Source organism: Periplaneta americana, chromosome 1, assembly GCF_040183065.1.
Source record: "Periplaneta americana isolate PAMFEO1 chromosome 1, P.americana_PAMFEO1_priV1, whole genome shotgun sequence".
NCBI lineage: Eukaryota > Metazoa > Arthropoda > Insecta > Blattodea > Blattidae > Periplaneta > Periplaneta americana.
This window is the reverse complement of record NC_091117.1, coordinates 132,177,720-132,190,283: the sequence shown is the minus strand read 5'-3', so window position 1 is coordinate 132,190,283 and position 12,564 is coordinate 132,177,720.

Here is a 12,564-nt window from a genome sequence, read left to right as displayed (position 1 = left end):
CAGTTGGAAAGAGCACTCAGCGCGTAGAGGTGAGAGGTCTCGGGTTCGATTCCCGGTGCCGGAACGAATTTTTCTCGAATTGAATGGTGATAATTGTAATTCATCTTCAACATCTTCTGCATACTTTTGTCATCATTTCTGTATTCTTTATCGCCATCGTAACCTTCACTGTATATGTCGCTACCATCCTAATTCTTATCGTCATCATCCCCATCCTTGTCGTCATTATCTTCTTCTTTAACAACATTATCCACATCCTGTCCTTATCGATATTAATATTATCCCCATTTTTATTATCATTATCCTCTTCTTTATCAATATTCGCATTCTCATCCTTATCGTCATTATCATCATCTTTATCGACATTATCCACCTCATCCTTATCGTCATTATTCACATCCTTATCTTCATCGTCATTATCTTCTTATCGACATCCGAATTCTCATCCTTATTGCCATTATCATCTTTATCGTCAATCCTTATCGTCATTTTCCACATCCTCATCCTTGTCGTCATTAGCCTCTTCTTTATTGACATTATCCACATTCTAATCCATATCCACATTTTCCATATCCGTATCGTCGTTATTCATATCCTCATTCTTAACATTTTTAGTTCGTTATTTTATGACGCTTTATCAACTGTTATGGTTATCTAGCGTCTGAGTGAGATGCCGATGATAATGCTAGCAAGATGAGTCCAGGATCCAGCACCAAACGTTTGCCAGCATTTGCTCTCAATGGGTTAAGAAAAATTCCGGAAGAAATCTCATCAAGGTAACTTGTCCCAACCAGGATTTGAACCCGTTAGTTTAACGGTCTGCTGACCGTTACTCCACAGCGGTGGAATCTATCAGCATTATCATACTTATCGTCATTATCCTCTACTTTATTGACATTATCTACATTCTCATTCTTATTGTCATTATTCTCACCTTTATCGTCATTATCTTCTTCTTTACCGATATTACCCCATCCTCATACTTGCCATTTTTCACATCCTAGTTCTTATTGCCATTATCCTCTTCTTTATCGACATTATCCACGTCCTCAACCTTACCTTCATTATCCACATCCTCATTCTTATTGACATTATTCACATCCACATCCTTATGGACATTATCAATATCCTTATCGTCACTACCCACATCACCATCATTATCGTCGTTATCTTCATCTTTATCATCATTCTCATCCCAATGTCATTGTCTTCTTCTTTATCGACATTACCCATATCCTCATCCTTATCGTCCTTTTCCACATCCTCGTCCTTATCGTTATTATCCACATTCTCATCCTTATCGACATCTTTATGCAAGTCTGTCAGAACTTCTCAATATAAAAGTAAAAAAATGTGGGCGAAAGAGGACATCCTTATTGTTAACCTGTAATCATTACTTATTTGATTCCATACTGTAACTTTTATTTTTATATTGTAATATAGGCTTTGTATTTCAATAATAAAATTAAGAGGAATTCCTTCTTATGTATTATTTGCCATAATTTATGCCTGTATAACGTGTGAAGTGCCTCACGGAAGAAATGACCTTGAGGTTGAATCGACTATACATAAAACCTAAAATAAAACAGTTCCGGATCATAGCCGTGCTATGCTGCAAGCTTTTAAATGTAGAAGTACGTCTGGGGCTGCATAGTAAATGAAAGCCATGAGTATTGTAGATTATACATTTACTCGTATTTTGATTCGTTATTCTTAGTTACAATTTCTGCAGGTAAAGGCGAACTGAATTCTTGGATCGCGAGTAATGGGCGATAATAGAAGAGTTATGAAATATAGTGAGTACGTATGAGTCCTTCGAAATATCTCAAAAAGCAGCGCTTAAAGTGAACCGATATGAGCCGGGTACGCATTCGAGACCTGGGAAATGAATCGGTATGGCATTCCGTTAATAAGAGCAATAAAATATAAATTAAATATGTCTTTATAAAGGTTACCATCCATCCCTCGAGGATACCTCACAGTAATAGGCGTATATATCCCAGAAAAGGCAGGAAAGAAGATAACGTAGAATTCTATGAGTGAATGCAAATAAATAAATAAATAAATAGACAGACAGACAGACAGACCAATCAATCTTCCTCAACTTGGTGAGGTTGCCAAAGACAAAGAAAGTTAAACAGTAACATTTAAAGTGTGACATTAAAAATGTCTTACAAGAAGTTTGTTTACAATAAGCTGAAATTTACAATAGATAATGTTTTACAACAATGAAAATTTGCAGTAAAATAAAAATACAGATAAAAAATAAAATGGACTGAGAAAGTGCCGACCATTAATCCGATGACTTCTATATCCCTGAGTTTATATGATGTTTTGTAATAAGGGATAGTTTGTTCATAAATTACCCTTTTCTCTAGATTAACCTCTTCGGGTTGATTCTGATGCGTCTCGAATCTGATGGTCGGATCCAGAATATAATCTTTTGTCTCTCCAGGTTTAAATGTTATAATATCAATACGCCTATAATATATATGTTATAATATCAATATAGTCAATAAGTCACATTACATATCAATATGTGGTAATTTTAATGCAAGAGTGGGAAATCAACCGATTGAAAATATATTTGGAACACAAGGTGAAACGACTTAAAAGAAATGGAAAAATGCTGAAAACGTTTACAACTTATAATGGATTGAAAACAACAAATACATTCTTCCGACACAAAAAAAATATATATATTTAATATACTTGGTGCGCAAGAGGATCAAAATCAATAGTCTAATAGATTATATTCTGGCAAATTCAAAATTGGGTTCACGAATAATACTACATACAAGAGTATTATAGATTCTAAAGTGACTCCTACTTAAGACAAAAATAAATAGGCCCATTCTAACATGTTGGCTGCGAACAAGAAGGAAGAACATGGTCGAATCTACAAAGTGAATTTACCACAACAAAAGAGTGTGAGGAAACTATACCAAACTCATCTATTAAACAATACAGCGTATAAACGATATAAATTGCAGAAAAAAAATACTGGTGGTAGAGCTGAAGAACTGAAGAAAGAAGTCATATGTTATCATTTATTATTAACATAAATTAATCTGTACATAGATAAGTCATATGTTGTTTTTCTATAACTTATGGTTTTTTCAGAAAAGAAAATTGTTTTGTAAGTCTATTTTTTTGGAAAAGAGAATACAGACAGTCATTATTTAGACTACTTTGCCCGGTATGTACGCTGAAGCAGTCCTTTATTACTCTGTTCTGTATTGATATGTGTTGGGTGCAAGGTCATTGACAATAACATTTACTTCAGTCGAATTGTAAACAAATCATTAAATTACTAGACCGATATGTACTGTCTATATAATTTTGGCAGTTTATATTGTTTACATCCTGAATAGACCAATGAGACGTGAGTAAAGACATCGATGAAAAATGGAAAGATATCAAAGAAATAATAATAAAAACAGCAGAAGAAGTTCTAGAAAAGAGAACTAGACAGCAATATCGAAAAGGATTAAAAATATTCGACGATGAAATACAGGAAATTATCATTATATGCAAAACATTCCTATGGTTTTTGTGAATTTTTTTTGTCGCAAAACATTTCCCTAGTTTTCATTTTGATAATTTTCATGCCTTTTATTTTTTTATGATACCGAAAAACATTTCCATAGTTTCTATTTTCATAGTATCGCAAAATATTTCCATGGTTTTCCTGTTTCTCTAATACCGCAAAGTGTTTCATGATTTTATTTTGTAGTATCGCGAAACATTTCCGTTGTTTTTATTTTTATACTACTGCAAAACATTTCCATGGTTCCCATTTTTGTAATATCGCAAAATAATTCCATAGCTTTATTTTAAAGTATTGCAAAACATTTCCATGGTTTTTATTTTTATAGTATCTCAAAACATTTCCATGATTTCTATTTTTCTAATTTCTCAAACCGTTTATTTAGTTTTTATTCTTATAGTATCCATGGCTTTTAGTTTTATGGTATGACAAAACGTTTCTATGGTTTTATTTTTATAGTTTATGAAAACGTTTCCTTGGTTTTTAGATTTATAGTACCTATGGCAAAACTTTCCGTGGTTTTATTTTTATAGCATCACAAAATGTTTCCATAGGTTTTATTTTTATAGTATCGCAAAATATTTCCATGGTTTTATTTTTATTGTATCGCAAAAAGTTTCCATGGGTTTTATTTTTGAAGTATCGCAAAAAGTTCCCATTGTTTTATTTTTATAGTACCTCAAAATATTCTCATGATTTCTGTTTCTTTAATCTCGCAAAGTTTTTACATTGTTTGTATTTTTATAACATCGCAAAACGTTTCCTTGGTTTTATTTTTATACTATCGCAAAACATTTTCATGTTTTTATAGTATCGAAAAACGTTTCCATGGTTTTACTTTTAATAATATCTCAAAGCAGTTCCATTATTTCTTTTTTTTCTAATCTCACAAAGCGTTTACATAGTTTTTATTTTTATAGTACCAGAATCGCAAAGCATTTCTTTTTTCCAGATTGAAATGCATTTTACTCCAGACAGATACATGAATTAAAACTTTAAATTGCAAAAATGAATATGATGGTGATGAAACTTGTTGTGTGACATGTCCTTCATGTGACAAAAAGCTCTGCGACAAACACTGTGACACAATTCAGTGACGAAATTCCTAGACCCCTTTGATGAAAGGTAAGATTAACATAACATTTTTATAACTTTTTACCGGGCGATTATTTGTACGGGACTTGGACCTAAATCACCGCGGTTCGTTTTCCTTCCATGCGAGAGAGCGGTCTGATCTCCCAGCTAAACACGCGTACTGTATAAGATGCAAACAATTTGTCTGGATGAAGTTTCAGTTTCTCATGAATAAGTACAAATTTTCAATGAGCTGATATTTCACTAATGATACGATGAATCCACCATATTCTTTGCCTAAGGCGCCTACATCGAAGTAGCAACAAACATAAAGCGAATTTTGCTTGATAATTCGTAGATGGACAGATATAGATTTTTATTTTATTGGGTTATTTTACGACGCTGTATCAACATCTAGTTTATTTAGCGTCTGAATGATATGAAGGTGATAATGCCGGTGAAATGAGTCCGGGGTCCAGCACCGAAAGTTACCCAGCATTTGCTCGTATTGGGTTGAGGGAAAACCCCGGAAAAAAACCTCAACCAGGTAACTTGCCCCAACCGGGATTCGAACCCGGGCCATCTGGTTTCGCAGCCAGACGCGCTGACCGTTACTCCAGATAGATATAGATAGATGGATTTCATGCTGGAGACATTAAAAAATGTATAGCAACGTCAAAATAAAATATACTACCAATTAATATTATAATATTCCTCAAGGCCATAAAGAGGATTTGCCTTCAATTTAGTCTTGAGCGACCTTTTAAATATTTGAAAAGAAGATTCCTTTATATAAAGTCTTATTACAACCGTATCAAAACTGTTTTGAGTGATACTAAATTTATTCTTATTAGGATAAATATTATTTATGCTCGACCATGCCGAAATGTAGTAATTATACACCTGGTAGCAGACCTTTAATGCATATCATTAAAGTACACCTACTCATTAAAGGTCAGGTCTTTCAGCCAATGACGACTCAGGTTACAACTGTTCAGCCAATGACAGGTCAGCTTTCTACCGTTATAAAACCGCAAGTATCGATTATTCTCGGATATGCAATCGAAAGACAACTAGCGCGAGATTAGACAAAGTAAAAATGACGGATACTAGTGATAACGAGCTGCAACTTACACCGCCGGAAATTTCGGCAAAAGCACTCGATGTGACTAATAACTTATTGCCACAAAAATCAAGAAAGATGTACGAAAAATTCTATGTACAATTCATGGATTGGAGAAAATCAAAATCCATAAACTCATTTTCGGAAGATGTATTGCTGGTGTACTTCGAAGAACTGTCGGTAAATATGAAATCATCGACCTTGTGGACTCACTACTCTATTTTGAAATCAACACTGAATATTAAGCACCAAATTGACTTATCTAAGTACTCAAAATTGAACACCTTACTAAAACGCAAATCACATGGATATAAAGGCAAAAAAGCCAATGAATTGAAGACATTTATAAATGAAGCACCTGATATTAAATACCTCATGATAAAAGTAAATACCCTATACCCTGTATTATCTTCATATTACTAATTACTTTCTTACAATTAGCATATATGTAGTAATAGGCGAGGGGAAAAATATTTGGTAACGTGATTCATATTGTTACAGGTAGCAACAATTTTTGGAATAATGGGTGCTTGCCGAAGACATGAGTTACATCAATTAAAAGTTGATGATGTAAAAGATATTGGATCAACTATGGTAGTTACTATCCCAAATACTAAGACAAACTCAACAAGAACGTTTACGGTAACAGGAAAGTACTATGATATATGCCAGAAATACATAAATCTACGTCCAAAAATATGCAACACTCCCTCATTCTTTATAAATTATCAACATGGAAAATGCACCGTGCAGAATGTCGGCATAAATAAACTGGGAAATATGGGGAAAGAAATAGCTCTATACCTTAATCTCCCCAACTCCAATTTATACACAGGCCACTGTTTTCGCAGGAGTTCTGCCACAATTTTAGTAGACGCTGGAGGCGACATCACAACACTCAAACGTCACGGGGGCTGGAAATCAAATACTTTCGCAGAAGGTTATGTTGAAGAATCGATCCAAAATAAAATTGAAATCTCAAATACAATATTAAACTCAGTCGAAAAAAACAACACACAAATTAACATCAATTCCCCTTCATCTTCCAGCCTTTCACAAAGCACATTCCCGCAAATTAAATTCACCAACTGCACAATACATCACCTACATTTGAAATAAAGTCAGTTCTGTTACTATAATAATTAGCGTTAATTATTGTAAATAATATTCAAATAAATTCAATTTGTCATCTCGTTGTTCAATGTCTAATTTAATTTCATTGTTAAAGCAAGGTTAATATTTAGTTTACTCTGTAGGTTATAGGCTACCAAGGTCAATGTGGAGATCTGTTCCTCGGAAAAAATCAATACTTTCACGTCTGCGCACATCTCACAATTCACGACCTAGAACAAGGTCACTTCCGATCTTGTCAGATGCAAATAAAATGTACCGTATACATCTGAATAATTTCAAATTAGAAATATGGTCGAGCATAAAAAGTCGTATGAAACTCGCCTATAATGGTAATTAAGAAGCTCGTATGAAAATAATTACCATCATTATAGGCTCGTTGCATAATGTACTATTATATTACGGGTAGAATAATCATGAAGGTAACAATTTGCGGTTGAATTTAAAACTTTTTTCTTCATATAAAAGAGGCAGCACAAAACATATAGCGATGGCAAAGTAAGTGTACCCAACTTGAGAAAAAGTGGTTTACAATGCGATCTTAAAGGAGCTTCACAAATGATCCTTACAGCTCTCTTCTACAAAATAATTTTAACAGTCAAGCTGTGATTCCCCCATAACAGGGTCCCATAACTAACAAGCAAACCTTCTGATGGGGGCAGATAAAAAAGTTAAATTTTTTCTTCCGCCATGTTAATAATGTCAAAAGAAGTGCTTATACAAATTTTGGCCACACGACCGCAATTACGAGGCCGTCCAGAAAGTGATTTTCCCTGGGGACGTTTATAGAAAAAAACACAATTGCATGGAAATATTTACTGAAACAGATAGAGCAATTGTTGTGCTATTTGTTAACATATCCCCCACTGGAATTGAGACATTTGTCATACCATGGGATCAATTTTTGTGTCGTAGAAGTCAGCCACCTCAGATTGGAACCAGCGTTTGACTGCGTCTGCACCCCTCTCTGTCGATCCCATGATATGAGAAACGTCTCAGTTCCGATGGAAAATATGTTGAAAAATAGCTCAACAGTTGCTGTGTCTGTTCCAATAAATTTGTCCAATGAAATAATGAAATTATGTTTTTTTTCTGTTAACGGCCCCTGGCGAAGTTATTTTTTACGGCCCTCGTAATTGCGATCGAGTGGCCAAAATTTATATAAGCACTTCTTTTGACATTAACATGGTGGAAGAAAAAAATTAATTTTTTTATCTGCCCCCATCAGAACGTTTGCTTGTAAGATGACTTTGAATAAAAGCATAGTAAATCGTCAATAAAAAAGTTGAACCAAGACTATGGCTTAATAATCTTAAAATTAAAATACTTTTACTAATCTTATTAGCAACAGAATGTATGTGCGTACGCCATCCTAAATCAGGGTCAATATGAATGCCGAGAAACTTAAAAGATTTATCAAAATCATACCCTGGACGATTAATGTTAAATTTAATATCAAATGTTTTCTCGTCATTTAATCTTAATTTATTAGCACTGCAGTATTTTAACATTAGTTTCGTCAAGTGCGCCTGTTAATATATCGGTATTCATATTGATTACAGTCATAGCCATAGCATCAGCAATCATTCTGAACATTAGCAGATAATTCATTTATATGTATAAGACTGGACCAAGTACAGAACCCTGGGGGACACCATGCTTGACTATCTTAAAATGATTCATCACGGAAGAAAATCGCAAAAGAATAACTAGACTACAACTGTCGCCAGTATGACTCGTCTTGTAGCCACATTTAGCTACTTTTAACGCTCAAACTGAGCAGTATCGCAGCATGATCTGGCCACGCATTTTGCTACAGATACAGCAGCTTCATTTGTCGCTGAAAATCAGCTACAATTCAATTATAGATTACAGCTCATCTGGCCATCGACATCGTTCCTATATCCAACTGAAAAAAAAAAATCATTAACGTACGAGTAACTCTTTTGCTTTCCGTGCAGTAAGCGTTTCAAATTTTGCACTTTTTGGGATATCCCAAACTCCATATGTGGGATACCTAATCACATTCGAGGAAGGACGTAGTTCTACGTAAAAAAAATGTACGGCACAGCTAAGACGCTGAGTAGAGGCTGGTCCAAATAAACCGGGAACGGAAACGACAACGAGAAGGAGAACAGAAATATTGTTAAAATAAATTAATTTAAATATAACTTAAGCATTCACATTTAAATACATTTATTTTAACATTATTTCCGTTCTCGTTCTATAAATGTATTTAAATGTAAGCATTCACGATTAACTTTTGTGAATGCTCACATTTAAAAAATCGTCGAAAGTTTGTTGGAAAGCTCTGTTCCCATTCGTAACCGTATTAAGTGCCACACGAATTGCAAAAAATTTTCTCGTTTCAAACAGAAATTTATAATGAACTATTTGAACGATATCAAGTTAACATTCAATTAATCTGTTTTTAAAACGAAGTTTAAAAGAATCCCATAGCTTTTGTCAAAAGACGGTGACCGAATTTTCACAATTGTGTAAACATTGACAAAGATCTGAGCAATTTGAATTACGAGTACTTTTGACTTTATAAAATCCATATACTTAAGATTGCATTCGTTTCTAAGTTGTCGGCTTGTGACATTGTTGCCCTAACAAGTAACATCAATGTACAATTGCGATACATGGAACTAGGTAGGAATTAGTTTTGAACTTTCAGAGTTCTTGTGTTATCAGATGTTATACTCTTCCTTTTTCGTTCAGCATACACTTCATCAAAGAAGTTTGTAACGTGATGACAAAATTGCATAACCATTTTCAGCAGAAAGGCTTGGCATTACCCGCCGAAAGCTCAAAGAACTTCATATACATTCATTGGTGCACATTGTAGTCTCCTTCATTTCTTTGTAGACTTTGTAGCTATTCAAAAGTTTGGAAGAATATGAAATTCCGAGTATGAAATCGTTCGAAGAATTTTCAACATGAACGAGTTTTAATACCAGAGGGATTTGGAGGAAAGTTAATCTGTATCAGACTGAGTGCAGTATACTTATGTTACATCTTGATTAGTTATTAATTACAATCATGATGTAGATAAGTGGGTCATTATAGTAGCTATATTTGCGTATAAATACTATTGATACTCTCCATAAAACTCTAGTTAGGAGTAAGCTAGAGTATGCGTCTGTAATATGGTCACCTCAGTTCCAGTCCCATCAGATGCAAATAGAAAGGATACAGAAAAGATTTTTACGTTATTTTTATTTAAAAAAAAAACACCACGTGTCGTCTTATGACAAGCAAATTTCATATAATCAGTTACTTTTTAAATTTAATTATAAAACTTTAAAATCTCGACGATTAATAAATAGTCAAATTTTACTTTATAAGACTGTTAACGGTATATTGAATAACTGTGATTTTCTTAAATTCCTTCAGTTCAATGTAAAAAAACAGAATTACGTCATAGGCAACCTTTTGTTATTTCCATTCCTAGAACTGTTTTCTTCAAGAACTCTCCATTGTTTTTTATGTGTAATACTTACAACTGTCTGTCTTTAAACTGTGATTCTCAATTAGATTTCAGTGTAACAGTTGAAAAAATTCATACAATATTAAAAAGAATTGTATTTCCTTAGATATTTAAATTATGAAGAAGTGTATTATATTGTTTTTACTCTAGTTTTTAAATACTTTTGCATCATTATATTGACATTTGGCACTATATTAACTGAAATATTATATTCTAGCATCTATTACCATTATGTATTTTCTTTCTTTCGTTTGTGTTGTTTGTTTTGTTTTGTTTTTTTTCTTATTATGTATTTTGTGTATGTATCTGTGTAAGCCACCTGTAATTGGAAGCCTGCTTTTGTTGGTGGTGGATTTAAATAAATAAATAACAAATCTCTTCATTCAAAGCGGAACTTTGAACCTGTAATCATTTTGCTTCAACTTATTGACATTTTCACATTATTATTTTGAAGTGTGTCGTCATCATTATTCACCACCACTACCACAACCATCACCAATATGCTGTTATCACCACCACCACTGTTATACAGTTATCACCGCTGCAATAGCATCAACACTACCATTACCACCATTCATATCAATATTGCCACTAATGTCACCTTTATCATACCATCATAGCCACCAGCATGAAACCATGTCAATCATTATCAATACTATCAATCATCACACTGTTATTACCACCACTGCCATCATCATCATCATCATCGTCACAAGCCCATTATACCATCTTCATTATCGTCACCATCATATTTTTATCATTCTCACTTTACCATCATAACCACTACCATGATGCCCTCATCACATCTATCACCCATCACAATCGTAATTTCATTATCACCATCACCACTATCCATATCATCATTACACCTTCATCATTATCATCACCATCACACCATGATCATTGCCACCACCATGATCACTAAGATAACACCATCATCGACACTGAAGTTAACACTACTAAGGTAACACTATTACAAGAACTATGGTTCATCACTGTGAAGTAACGGGTAAAATGTTTGATCGTGAAACGAGCTGGTCTGGGTTCAAATTGTGGATGGAATAAGTTACCTGGTTGAGGTTTCTGCGGGATTTTCTCTCAAAACCCATTCCACTGTTTTTTGTATTGCTGTTATTTATATTCGCTATGTATTTTTGAACCGGTTGAGTGGAAGAGAAGTCCTTATTGCCTTAAATCTGCCAATAAAAGTAAATCAATTAAATAAATGAACAAATAATTTAAATTGATGGAAAGATCATCGTAGTATCAGTTTTTATCACTAGAATGCATTGTAATCAGCCTATGAGGTCTAGTTTTGAATAATGAATATAGCGTCATCTGCACCACAAACAAGGTGCAAATTTTCCCTTGTAGTAACTGTGACATGCGCCAAATATGATGTCACCTCAATATAGTTCATGAACAACTTACTAACCTCATTTCCGAACGAGCTGGGCCAGAATACGGTCCCTAGTGATCACTTCCAAAGTGCTGGACAATCTGATTTCTGACTGAAAATATACTTCAAAATTATTTGAAATATGTTCACATAAGCACAGTTGTCACAGAATAAAATAAGACTTTTCTTGCAAACAATGGAATTTCTAAGAAAATATGTAATATGTGTTAGACCTGTTATTTGTGTTATTGATGTATTATTTGTAATATTAATATTGTTTTGCAAATAAGTACGAAAATGAACCAACAAGCTGTTCACTGAGGGGTTTTAAGGGGTTAGGTACAGCTTACAGCAGTAAAATTTTGGAAAAATTCAACTTTTTTTTCCTCCATTACTAGGCTATATCTTGTACAGTAATGAAAATTAGTATGTGTAAAACACTGTCCTTCTGCTATATGAACAAGTATTTTTACAATTTAAAGATATTTATTTATTTATTTACTTATTTACTTATTTACTTACTTATTTATTTATTTATTTATTTATTTATGTATTTATGTATTTATTCATTTATTTATTCATTCATTTATTTATTCATTCATTCATTTATTCATTCATTTATTCATTCATTTATTCATTTATTTATTCATTCATTCATTCATTCATTCATTCATTCATTCATTCATTCATTCATTCATTCATTTATTAAGCGTTTCCCACATAACTCAAAAACTGTCCAACATATTGTGATGAAAGTATTTCTGTATGTGTTTATGCATGTCATACTACAATAT